The following is a 13,280-nucleotide window of genomic DNA, read 5'->3' on the forward strand; positions in this document are numbered from 1 at the left end:
TTTGCGATGCCGTTCGTCCGATCTGATGACAAAATATGCCTCGGGAGGCCCAGAAGCTGTCCGCCAATGCAAAATCTGCTCAGTTCTTTGTATTACCTCTTCGTTTCGCAGTTTACTGTTACCAGATAAAGGGTTCGATACCAGACATTTGAAAAATTGTGTGTGAGGCAAATATGTATTCAATGAAAATTACAGGCTGAAAGAGGATGCTGTTCCAACCTTGCCTCCATATGATCCAAATGAATGTTCCATATCACAACCTAATATGCCAAACAAACGACGCGATGCAGCAGAACAGTATGAAGAAGTTGAATAATTGGACGAATCAATGGAAACCATCTATGAGGACATAGAGTATTAGCGTGGTTCACAAAATCGTTTTTGCTCCACACCGCTTACTCGATTCCTAACCAGATTATATGCCTTCTCACAAAATTTGAGTTCATTTGGTTGAAAATTGAGACTGCACAAGCCCGTCAAAGTTTGTATGGGAATTTCTATGGGAAAACGATGTTTTTCATTCAATCAACCGTAGCATTTCCCCAAGTGCCCTAGTGGGTTAGTCGACCCTTGGTAATCCTAGGCTACTCTATCAGCTACAACTTTGCCGAAGACCGCATTCAAATCGGACGCCTCATTAATTAGTTACCGATTTTTATCCAGAATCGAAATCTTTACTCATGCTGGTTAAACCACAGAGAACAGACATCCAGGCTAGAACAAATTTCATTCGGAAAGTTGTGTAAGGATTTGAATCTTTACTTGAGTAAGGTTGCAAACCAATACACGATGACAACATTAACGCCACCAAACACCATATTGCCACAGTCAGTGGTGAATTGAAACATTTTAAGTGGTGAATTAAATTAGTATGGGAAATTAACCGATTGCAGCGCCACGCTATTGCCACTTGTGTTGCCGATTTAAAATGGTCGTTAAATTCCTTACACAGTTTCGGAACTGGACTTGGATGTCTGTTCTCTGTGGTTAAACTATTCGGTGGGCATCACTGCATTCTGCAGTGGAACATAGTAGCCATGATTTCAGTGTGCTATCTTTGGCGCCATATGCAGCAATGTTGCCTGCTGGGAAGCTGGAGGATCATAGCTAAAGTTTGCCCAGTTGGATACAAATCTATAACTAATTAATGAGGCGTCCGATTTGAATGCGGTCTTCGGCAAAGTTGTAGCATATAGAGTAGCCTAGGAGTACCAAGGGTCGACTAATCCAATAGGGCACTTGTGGAAATGCTACTCTCGATTGAATGAAAAACATCGTTTTCCCATACAAACTTTGACGGGCTTGTGCAGTCTCAATTTTCAACCAAATGAGCTCAAATTTTGTGAGAAGGCATATAATCTGGTTAGGAATCGAATAAGCGGTGTGGAGCAAAAACGATTTTTTGAACCACGCTAATAGAGTATCTCGACCATACCGTGGAAGCAGGAGCAGATCAGGTGAACGAAAGCAGCGTAAGTGGAGCGTATGTCGATCCACTTGTCGATCACGGAATTTGCACGGAGATTGTTGTATCTTATTAACGAACGAATTTGACACTTCTTAGAAGTACACACCTAGAAAAAATCATGTAATTTTAGGTGTCCTGAACCTGACATATACGAGCATCTTCAAAGACACAAACTTAGAGGTCAAATCATGTAAATTAACATCTTCGAGGACATCATATATATAAAATCCCAGCGTTGTCTGTCTGTCTGTCCGTAACGCTTTGAAATATTTCGTTGAAATGTTTCACCATTAGTTGTATCAAATTTCTAAAAGGTACGAGAACATTCTGGATGTTTTTTGACTTTCCAGAAATAATCAGAAGAACCTCCTGGAATGTTCTGGAACATCAATATTCTAAAAATTCTATGAACTTTCTGGAAGTTCCAGAAAATAAATAACGTTCTGGAATGCTCTAAGACATGGAACTTCTTAAATTTTCGAGAATCCCCTTAAAGTTTCTGGACGCTTCAGAAAGAAGAAAGAAGAAGAACCTTCTGCAGCATTATGGAACATCTTTTTTTTTTGGCGTAACGTCCCAACTGAGACAAACTCTACTTCTCAGCTTAGTGTCTATGAGCTCAGTTATTAACTGAGAACTTCGGCTTCTAATAAGCACTTCTAAGTTGTTAAACGTTTTAGAAAAGAACCTTCTAGAATGATCTAGAGAGCATGAAACTTTATTATATTGGGAAAAGGTTATGGACGTTAGGGAACGAGCAAGGAACCAAAAAAGAACCTTCTAGAATGTTCTGGAACATAAACATCCATAAAAATTCCGGAAACCTCCTGAAAGATACTGAACGTTACAAAAGTAAAACAATCATCTAAGATATTCTGGATATCACACTTCCTCAAATATCGAAAACTTTCTGTGCGTTACTGAATGTTTCAATCAGAGAAAGGAGAAGAACCTTCTGGAATGTTCTGTACACTTTTCATTCTTAATTTCAAGAACTTTCTGGAAGTTAATGAAATTTCAAGAAAGAAGTAAAGGGTCTTCTAAAATGTTCTGAAACACCAAAATTCGTTAAATTTCGAGACCTTTCTAGAGATTACTGAATGTTTCAGAAAGAAAAATAATAATCTAAGAAAATGTTCTAGATAATCAAAATTCTTAGAACTTTCGAGAAGTTACTAGGCAAAACCAAGACAAAGACCCTCTGCAAACTTTTTTAAATTTACGAAAAGAGTCTGAGAGTTTGTGAACGTTCCAGAAAGAATGAAAAATAACCTTTAAGAAGGTGGTTGGAACAACCAAATTCATAAAATGTTTGAGAAATTTCTGGAAGCTACTGAACATTCCAAATGAAAACAGAAAAAATCTCTAGAATATTCTGGAACATTAAACTTCCCAGGTACTTTCCAGAAGTTACTGAATGTTTCAGAAAGAACAAGAAAACTAACCTTCTGGAATTTTCTGGAACAAATTATTTAATGCCGATTATATTCGGGGAGTTTGTCAACGTTCAAGAAAAAAAATGTCAAATGGACATTCTGAAAAGTTCTGGAAAATCAGAATTCATTAACTTTTGAGAACTTTCTGGAGATTACTAAACGTTCAAGAGAGAAGCATTCTGGAGAGAGATTCTGGAATGTTCTCGAAAACAGTTTCATTGAAGAAGTGTAACTGGAATTTCAAAAACAATCTTTTTCTAGCTAACGTGGCTAGCCACGTCGGGTCAGCTAGTCACAAAATAAAACTCATTTGTTCTTAGCGCCTATCAATCGCTGGAACCGATTCGACAGATAAAACATATAAAAGTAAAATTTTGCCACGCATGGATTCGAACTCAGATCCGCTGGTTGTGAAGCACATCACTTACCTCTCGGCTATTTCACCGAGTTTAAAGACGGCTGATGAATATGATACTGATTCCACGTTTCTGGTGAAATAGATTTGTTGACATCTAACCAACTTACATGATGCGCGTAAAATTGTGTCCAATTCGTGATTCGGTCTTGAAAATGTTAACGTTCTTTAATGAATCCGTCTCGTGCAAATTTTAGATTTTTTTGGTGTGTATACCAACAGTTGCTCCAACCTGCCATCAAATGATGACATGTAAGTGACACCGACCAGTGCGACGCAAAGTATAGCGACCGCAGATTACAAATTATTATATGAAAGGGAGAAAGAAAAATAATACGTTTTACTGAACGCAAACTCTACGAACAGCCTCAAACAAGTCCTGCGTAAATGCAATCGCAGAAGTGCGTTGAGGCTAAAATCCAACAAGGCCTTGACAAAAAAAAAAAAATACTTGCTGAAATGCCAAGTTAAGCGTCTGAAAAAAAAGAAGCGATCATTTTAAGTTCGTCGTGAAGTTGGTCTTATTAAAGGACATTCAGTACTCCATAGTAGCCTATTGAACTCCACGCGGAGACCTAAAGGTCGGAGGTACAACGACCATACGAAAAAGTTTGCTATTAGAGAATATCTAGCAGGACAAGTAACTTACCGATTTGTTTAACGCTTTAGTGTCATGCAACTTCCAAGCAAAATGTCACTCAACCGATGAAAATCCGATATCCACAACAATCCCGGCCTGAACGAACCAATTTTGAATCAGTTGAGTTCCATATTGAAAAAATCCCTGATTACGGTACACAGCCCAAATATGAGAAAAACAATCCTACGATACTAGCCACGGATGCAGTTGTAGTCATGGTTTCTGGAATCACACCTTTAGAAAAAGGGACAAATGAACACTTCTGACGCTACAACCAAAATCGTGAATAAGCGGTATAAGCAAGTAACGCTACAAAGCTTTGGTTTGTGTCATGACTTATGATCCCATTTCATAAATTATATACACGTCCACAGGCTATAAGATCCAATAGTGTAGGTGATGGACCAATGCATCACGAATGTAAAAATGTTCCATGTACCAGGAGCGTCTGAGGAAAATACAATCGTTATCCTGGATGACCACGCAATCGATATTATGTTTGACAACCCCCATCCTGCTAAAAATGCTAAAAGTATGTTGATGAAGCAGAATGTCATATTAAATGGTGCAATATCACTATTCATTCATATAAGATAATTGTAAGAGGTAGACTATTCATCCGGAACCGAACCGTATGCGGCTGTTCTACTATTCAACGAAAACGACGTAGTAACCGAAGAAGCAGATTGCCGGCCACACAAAACATTCAAATACAAGTGCCATCCTCTTAATACTAAATACCAACTGACGCCAAAGAAAATGAATGGGCTTGCATACATATGAGGCGCCTCTGTTCGTAAACTTATGGCTCAAATAACCATGATTCAATCATCACCAATCATCTAATAGTTAATGAAAAGCAGTTTTTTTCGCTCAAATTCATAAAGCCTGTTGAGGATTGTCTAACGTCATGGTTGACGGTCACAATAAAATGACATTTGCTGTACCTTGTTCATGTTTGCTGTACTTTCAGTAAACATTGGAGCTAATGCAATCTAGTAGGCGATGTGGTAACGTCATTCATTCGGATACATTCCTTTCTCTCTTCCTTCGCAACCAGCAACTAAAGCAGACGTGTAAAGTGTATCAGAATCAAAATCTTACAAAGCCTCTAATGAAAATTATTTCACTGTTATCTAGATGGTAAATAGTGTACAGTGATAAATTTTCATTACCATTAGTTGAAATTTGAGCGAAAATACTGCCTGAAAGTTTTTCAATACGAATGACGGTTTGTTTGAACCCTTCTATGGCATTAGGGTCATTTTTGACTCAAATCGTACACTGCGTCAGCGAGCTGCTCCCAACGTGATGCAACAGGAAGGTTAAACATGCAACATGCCGTAAGCGAATCGCCATTGTCAACAACGAACCCAAAACCAATGGCCCTTATCTATGGATTTTACAAGATTGAGAATGATGTTTCCTAAGAATGATAATTTCCTAACACAAGGTAACTACCAGCTCCGTTTTTCCGCACCAATGTTTACAACTTTTTCACATCAGACGCTTGACAGACGGTTTACACAGGATTGCTTTGGTGTGCATGTGAAGTGAAATTTAGCAGGTGGATTCATCATGGGGGAACCTGCAAGGGGCAAACTACCTAATAAATGGCGACAGTGTTTCAATGTCTTTTATTTTACACCAATGACGACAAAATTTAGTATGCAATTATTCGAGGTGTCTGTTTGTCTGTGTAATGTCTGTGCAAATGCGCATTGTACACTAAGCTGAGAAATAGGCTTTGTCCCGATTTACTTAGATGTGGCTAGTCGTAGGAAAGAATGTAACTAAATGGCTAATCCGACATCAATGAGACTTCCTTCTACACTTGATTAGGGTCGGTGTATGCACTTGACTATAACGGCGACCAAAAAAACACTTGAACTCCAAATTCCAATACTTTACCCACTTTACCCAAACGAGCCTGAAACCCTAAGAAACATCTCTGGAGCCCCTAGAGACCGTTTGAAACGCTTCTGACGCCTCCTGGAACCTGGCGCTTCAGGGGACCTCTGATACCCGCTTAATTTCTGCTGTGACTTATTAGTGCCCCCCCGGAGCCTCCTGAAACACATCTGAGACTCCCTAAAACGCCCCTGAAACCCTTTCCAGTACCCCTGAGCCAACTGGAGACTCCTGGAACATCCTAAGACTCTCTGGTATCTGAGACCTCCTGTAATCGCTTAACCCTCTGAAACGCCCCTGCGACCTCCCATTATTCTTCCTTAGGGGCCGTTGATAAACCACGTAGACTTTTTGGGGGGAGGGGCGGGGGTCTGGTCGAAGTCTACGCTCCATACAAATTTCAAAATTTTTGTATGGACAAATGTCTACGAGGGCGGGGGGTCTGAAATGGCCAAATTTTGGTCTACGTGGTTTATGAACAGCCCCTTATAAACGCCCCCTGGCCACCGTTGTCATTAGTCGTCATCAGTACATTTTCTAATGCACAATATTGGTTCAAAATAGCTCTTCCTCAGGGCCTAGAAAGGTTCACGAATTAGAAGTGCATAAAAAAAACCTACACAGTGTACTATTATTCTTCCCACTTGCTCACAACCGATCTTTTTCCTTATTGTCTATCTTATTCTTCATTCCTTTGTTGCTACTGGCGTGCTCTTCTCGTTCGGCGACGCTACAACTGCTTTACTTCCTCTTCCTCGCTTACTTCTTTCGCTGGCTTTAACTAGCCAGCGTTAGCTGGTCTGTGGGCTTCGTGGCCGTGCGGCTAGAGGCGTCAGTCATCTAGACGTTTCGTAAGCCTCGGAGTGTGGGTTCGATTCCCGCTCCAGTCGGGGAAAACTTTTCGTCAAACGGAAAATTCTCCACTGGGCCACTGGGTGTTATGTGTGTTGTCCGTTGTCATATGTTAGTGCTTGTTCAGTCTGTACAACCTATGGTTGAAGACGGTGTAGTGTCTTTTTTAGCGGTCATGGCTTGACGATACCGTGAAACTCTGGGTAGCCGTGTTTCCTGCCTGCTTCCGCAGACTTGAGTGTAGTGGTTGAGAATTGTGATTGCTTGAGGTTCAACAGGCACACTCTGAGGACTACACAAGTTGAGTTTGTCAACGGTTAAAACGCAGTATCCATCCAACCTTTACAGGGACGATACCCGAGGAGGAATTGCAAGCATGTGAAGTGTTCGAGCGACGAGTGCCAAGAACGATCTTCGACGGTGTGCAGGAGAACGGTGTGTGGTGGCGAAGGATGACCCAGGAACTCGCTGCACTCAACGGCGAACTCAACATCCTGAAAGTGGTGGACGGATACAGTTTGCAAGCTTTCACAATACACCAGTTGAGTACTTCCAGTGCATTACTGTTGGAAGTTCTCAAAGTGCATTATCCTGTTAGGCAAGCTCTGTCATAGTTGGGATGTTCGCAGGTAATACTGTTGCGCCTGCCCAAACATTGAACACATCCCCCTACGGAATTATTCCAATAGAAAGGGTGCGAGATGGATCCACCGTTGTCGATTAGTGGTAATAAAATTTGATTGGTCTGGTTCAATTTTGCCCAGAACTGATTGGCGTAAGTACGGCTCGTCGTTTGCTGGGGTGCTTATTTTCCAAAAGCTGTTAAATCGTTTAATTTTACGTCAATTATTGAAATTATCGCACACATATTCCCTTGGATGGGATGACGCTGATCGGTGGAACAGGCACAGCAACGGCAGCAGTTCATGCTTGTTATCAGTGAGGAATTGCTTGTATGAGATCATTTCTCGCTTTTTTGATTCGAGAAGTTGTGTCGAAGTTATACGAATTGAATGATTTAATGCATAACTATAGGAATATGTAGGGTCTGGGACCATTTGAGCAGGAGCACCTATTTTGGTCACTTGCTGCTATAACTCAGTCAATTTTGAACCAATTGACTTGATTTTTGATACACGATCAGATACGCACAGTATCTAGCCATGTACAAAAATTCAAGTCAATCGGTTTGAAATTGACTGAGTTACAGCAGCAAGTGCCCAAAATAGGTGCTCCTGCCCAAATGGTCCCAGACCCTATTGTATTACGATGAGTAATCTAACATGTTTTAAATGAAAGTAATGCAACAATGTAAACTATTAACGTTGTTATTTTGTTACGAATATTTCATAAAGCTGATCTATTAAAGTCTAGCTGCCAAATTTGTATTGTAATGTACTTACCTTCATTTGCTTCGCTGTTTGGGAAAATGACATAACCAGCTTTATAACTTCATTAACGAAAACATCACTATATTACCAAAGGAAAGTTGTTTCTACCAAATGGCATTTGGTCGCCTAAAGGTAAACGACTCTCTTGTTTAGCATAAAGTACAACATGAGAATTTCAGTTGAAACCTAAAGTCGTGTTCAATAAATCATAAACAAAGACCCCAGCCGAAATAACAATTTCTGCGCTGGTTCAAAACGACAGACCGGAAAAAAACAAAGGGAGCCTATATCTGACGTTTTAAGACTAACGCAGAGGACACAGGAGGGGATAAGTGAAGAATGATCAACAATAAAAATTTCTTGCTGATCATTTCCCTTACTGTAGTAATCTCCAAAAGGCAGCCGAAGACGGCGAAGCTGTGAGATTTTAAGCAAATAACCAGTCAATCGTACACCGAGTCTGGGTACACGATGGACTCCAAGCAAAGAACAGTAAGACACCGCTCGCTCCGAAATGCACATTTTATGGTGCACATTTTCATAATAACCGCGCGAATGTTTTCCAGTGAAGTGGCGGAGGCGCCCAATAAAGAGCGGCCTAAAAGCATGGCGCGGTGGGACCTTCGAGAGGGCGTACGGAAAGGGGCAACTGTAAAAACAAATAGACTGCACTTTGGTTGCAACCGAAGTCGGGACGGCTGACTGTGACTTGGCGGAGCCATGCAGAAAGCAGATCGTAAGAAAACTGAAGCACAGGTATCGCTAGTTAATAAAGACATTACTCGATTTTGAAGGCGCAACAGAGGAGAAAACACGAGACGAGGAAAATGAGAAGTTATACAGTGAGCGCTTATTGTTTGACGATTTTTCTTTCTTTCACCGAATTGGTCTTGTTCTCACTCGAGTCAAAAACTGAAAGCGCGATGTGCAACGGCAGAAAATAGAGTACACGCGGATTAATTCTCCTAACAGTGCATTGTAGTGTGATGTTGAATGGCTTGAAATAGAGAAAGGCCGTAGAAATTTAATAATTAGATACTTATAGTAGAATAACTAGCCACAGAATGTCAATGTCGCGAGCGTTCGTGTGACCAACAGCTAGTTTGCCACGCCCTTACAGCATCAGTACCGGTCCTACAAGTGTCAAATCAAATTTTATAACCAAAACAAAACATCCACAACAACATGTGCATTTAAAAATAATGGATAAATACATCTGAGGTATGAAATAAAATAAATTTATTAATTGGCTACAGCGCCATTTGCGATCTAATTTCTCATACATCTACTTTACTAATTTTTTACCATAAATTTTCCAAAATAATTAAAACTTTATGCTTTCCAGTCATCAATGATTCCAATGCATGTTTTGTATGTAGAGGTTTAATTCATCATATACCCCAATTTTCGCACAACAAAGACGTGTAGATGTTCATCTGAATCCATCCGAAGAAGATTTGGATTGTGAAAAGGAGCAAACCATGTGCATTAGTGAAATTGACTTTAGTTCTGTGCCTTCAGGGGACTGGAGAGCTGGTCAAGTGGCTCCGTAGCTTGGAGGAAAGAAGCGTCCGTTTTGCGAACTGGGAGCCGTGGGTTTGATTCCCACAGGAGCACGTGGATTTCTTTTCATTATTCAAATCTGAATTTGTTCACCAATACATGTGTTTCTGGTGTGTACATGGATTTCAAAGCAATAAAACTTAGTCGGACTATTGATGCACCGGAACCTCTTTTTATGCCATGGGCTGGGGGTGCATAAATAAACCCTAGTAGGATGTTGGGGTCAATATGATCCAGACATGCTCGCTTCACGTGCACTAAGCCATCGTGGTGCGCCCAGCTTAACATCTTAGGGGTCTCTGGAGTTTAGGAGCGTTCATTTCAGAAGCGTTTCAAATCGCCACACCATCCTAAAACCCCTTGGGACTCCTGAAAAGCTCTCGAGACTCCCTGAAGCACCCCTGACACGCTCGTGAAACCCCCTATAACGTCCTTAAAAGACACCAATTAGATTCCTGGAGCGCCTTTGAGACCCCTGGAAGTGCCCATAAGACCCTGAGACCCGTTAAACTCCTTCCTTTCAACTCCCCTGCAACCTCCTTAAACTCTAATGAGGCTTCACGATACCAATCGATACCAATATTTAAATCACACCCTATTTATGTAGACCAAGTGGAGTGATAGATAATGCGAGTTAGAAGCTTTGCTTTAGTAGCACCACCAGTAAATTAGGGAAATACAGATAGTTTACATTTCATGAAAGCCTTACCCCTTACTACGACCTCGAGAACCAGCACGGTTCACATCCTTACCCGAAATGTAGTCTTCGATGTTGGCAACCCTGTATCAAATTTGTTCCGGGAACGAATGAGAGAGAGAGGAGAAATGTCAAGAAGAGAAACAAGAGGAGAGAAGAGGGGGAAAGGATGACGGGGTGTGGTTGTTCAGGGTAGAGACAAAAAGTACTGGATAATTGAAGAGGGTGGACGACAATAAGAAAGCTCCGAAAAATTGTGATCCGTGACCTCGCGTGGATAATTTTCTAGTACTACGTGCGTAGTACAAAGTGTCCGCGGTGGTTTCCCCAAAATTTTCGACGAACGGTGCCGTCTTTTGTGAGTGGAGGACAATTTCAGCAGCTGACCGCATTTCCTGCGGAGCTAACCTAACAGCGAAACAGCTTCCCTAAAGACCGAAGGAATCCCCACCTGGACGCGTGGACCAGTCGGCAGAAGGGATCGCTAAGGCCCTACCTCAATTGCAACAAAGTCGGCGAGCCCAGCGCTGGTGGCCAGTGAGCTACGATATCATTGAGCCACACGCCTCGTGGGCTGTGGTGACGGACGTCTCTGTGGTGAGGACTACGGCAAGGTCCGAGGGCTTGCCCCGCTTGCCGCCGTTCGATATCCGATGAGTCACCCACCGGCGAGCGTTTGGGACGTCGATGGAAAAACTCATCTCTAGAAGCCACAACCAAACCATCCCCGTGAAGGACCCAGCCCACAGAGCTTTCGTGAACCTTGCATGATCCAGAGCCCAAGCCAAACTTTCCCAGTTCGGCCAGAACCCTGGCCTTGATCTCCAGTGAACTCTGCCAAAGCACAACACCCCTGGCCTTCCATCTCCATTGAATTCGGCCGGAGCACAACACGACCATCCAACACATTCCTCCCTAGGTGGGGACAAAACAGGATATCTTCCAGCGCCCTGGCGAGGACTGTTCCACGTCAGCCAGACCCATCAAGTAGTGCCTCCGGAGGTGTTCGCCAGTAAAACCACCCTTAACCTCATGGCAGGTAACAATAACCTCTCTCTCGCTACACTACACCACCTGCTGCACGGCCGTAACGTAACTTTCCCCTTTATCTATGTAAAACCTTTGTCCCAATAAATATGTTTAAGTTTATATCTTTAGTAAATTGTGCTATTTAATTGTCGCCGAAGACCGTCTTAAAATCCATTTCAGTGGGTCTGCTTCTTTAGTGTCCTTTTTGGTAAGGTGGATTGGTGTGTGTCCTCCCGAAGCAATCAGACGTCAACCCTGGGATAACTTTAAAGGTGAGCCGGCCTGGGCGTGTGGACGCCGATACCACACACAGAAAAAAATATTCATGTAAAATTCAGCGAGAAAGCATGCACATAAAGGGAATGCTAGAGTTAGTGCACTTTTACATAAGATATCATGTAAAATTACGTTACAATCGTGTAAATTTCCGCTAATAGTCACGTAGCCGGTTGGAGTCCATGATGGTTTACGCAATGGTTGGCGGAAATTTACATGATGGTAATGTAATTTTACATGATATCTCATGTAAAAGTGCACTAACGCTAGCATTCCCTTTATGTGCATGATTTCTCGCTGAATTTTAATTACATATTTTTTTCTGTGCAGGATGTGTGGAGCGTCCAACGGTAATTAACAGACCGCATGCTCAGGCGGTCCAAGAAGTGTCAATACATTACACGATCTTCAGGTTCTGAGCAGGATGATACCATGGCCTTATTCTTTCAAAATTGGAGTCTGGAACACAACTTTCCACACACTGCCTTGAAACCGTTACTTAATCGGCCATCCACCATAGATCAATCCTTTCCCACAGATCAACGAATGGTCATTTTTAATTTTGCAGGACAATGTCTATTTCGAACGCTCTGGGATCTTGGGCGATCTCGCAGCATATCCCTTAATGTAAACATTGATGGATTGTCACTGGCACTGATCAAGTATGGCCAATTTTATTTAAATATTCGAACAGCCGGACACAAAGCCAATGATTTATTGGTATGTTTCATGGTAAAACTACACAGTTAAAATAAAAATGTAATTTTAAGTTTATTTTCATGCACATATTTGGAGCACGAAAATAAATGTAAAATTCAATCGAGCTTTAAATTTACACGACTTGGAAAGGAAAGCGATGTGTGTAAAATTAAACGTTATTGAATTTTACACGAACCGCAGCACGCGGTTCGACGACGACGTCTTGCTTTGCTTGTTTCCTTTTGTTCCCTCCGTTCCCGCTGAGAATGCATTCCGCCCAGGTTTCACTGGCGGCAGTAAATAAACACACAAAAGCGTAAGATTCAGGATTAGTTTTCAATATATCTTTTATTCTCAGACTTGAGATGGTATGAATTGATATTCTGCGGCACACATATTTCCGAAGCAGTTGAATTTCATCATTTGTCCAGGTCGCTGGGCACGATCAATTGCTGCTGCCGTCAGGAACTAGATTGCCTGCAAACCAATGTTGTTTTGCCGCTTGAAGCTGTGGGTGGATGGGATGGAACTCTTGATAAACATTTACGATTGAAAAACGCTGATTCTTCTTAACTCAAGTTTTGGTTTACTGAATTAAGTGAAATTAGTGAAGTTCTATCGTTTGTACTAGAAACGATAGAACTTCACTAATTTTGGCAAATAATTTGGTCGGGAAGTGAAATATGCGGCTCACAAACGAAAGATGGTCCGGTCGATGTTTTCATTATTCCGCCATGACTGCTTTTGACGTGACTGATGTGTACTAGTTCATGTAAAATTCAAGTTGTGTTCGCTGAATAATGTGGGTATATCGATTTATTTTTACAATGACTGGAAATCAAATAAATAAACATGTAAATTTAGATTGAAATACATGCTACAAATTTGTGCATTGATTTCAAT

General features: G+C 41.5%; 1 pseudogene; it reads left to right on the top strand.

Moving 5' to 3' along the window:
• Window positions 1-265: 265 nt before the first annotated feature.
• LOC134290663 (uncharacterized) lies at window positions 266-3,821 on the top strand (annotated as a pseudogene).
• The last annotated feature ends 9,459 nt before the right edge of the window (window positions 3,822-13,280 follow it).

The sequence above is a fragment of the Aedes albopictus genome, chromosome 1 (genome assembly GCF_035046485.1).
Source record: "Aedes albopictus strain Foshan chromosome 1, AalbF5, whole genome shotgun sequence".
Taxonomy (NCBI): domain Eukaryota; kingdom Metazoa; phylum Arthropoda; class Insecta; order Diptera; family Culicidae; genus Aedes; species Aedes albopictus.